The sequence below is a fragment of the Elephantulus edwardii genome, unplaced genomic scaffold (genome assembly GCF_000299155.1).
Source record: "Elephantulus edwardii isolate Elephantulus edwardi_28Jun2011 unplaced genomic scaffold, EleEdw1.0 scaffold00253, whole genome shotgun sequence".
Taxonomy (NCBI): Eukaryota; Metazoa; Chordata; class Mammalia; order Macroscelidea; family Macroscelididae; genus Elephantulus; species Elephantulus edwardii.
In genome coordinates, this window is record NW_006400003.1 from 4364209 (window position 1) to 4364726 (window position 518).

Sequence of the window (518 nt, forward strand, 5' to 3'; positions counted from 1 at the left end):
AACAAATTGGATCAGTTTATTTATCATACCATATACATGAAGCTGAAAAGTGTAAAAGTTTTTCAAGGCTTATTAAGGAAAAGTCCAATGTCCTTTCTCCTATATATTGGTAGTTTTTGCGAAGGTAGACACTTTTCAATAGTTGTGTTATCTCATTTATATTTATCATCAGAAATTTATGTAATATGATTTTATTTCTTCAGTATATTTTAATATCTTACGAATGGATGTAAAGAGAGATTGCTGTTGTTGTTGCTGATGTGTTCCATCAAATGAGAAATGACCCTTAGCTGATGGTCCAGAGGGTCTTAGAAGCAGTTAATCACAGGAAAAGAGAATGCTCATCCTTCTACCATGGGACAGCTGGTGATGTGTTCAAATTGTGTGCCTTTGGGATTGCAGCACAACTTCTTACTACTAGTCCATCTGTGCTCAAAGAAACATCACATGTCTTATATATATAGTATAGACTACTTTTCTTATGGCTGAGGCAAGGAATATACGACGATTTTTTATTT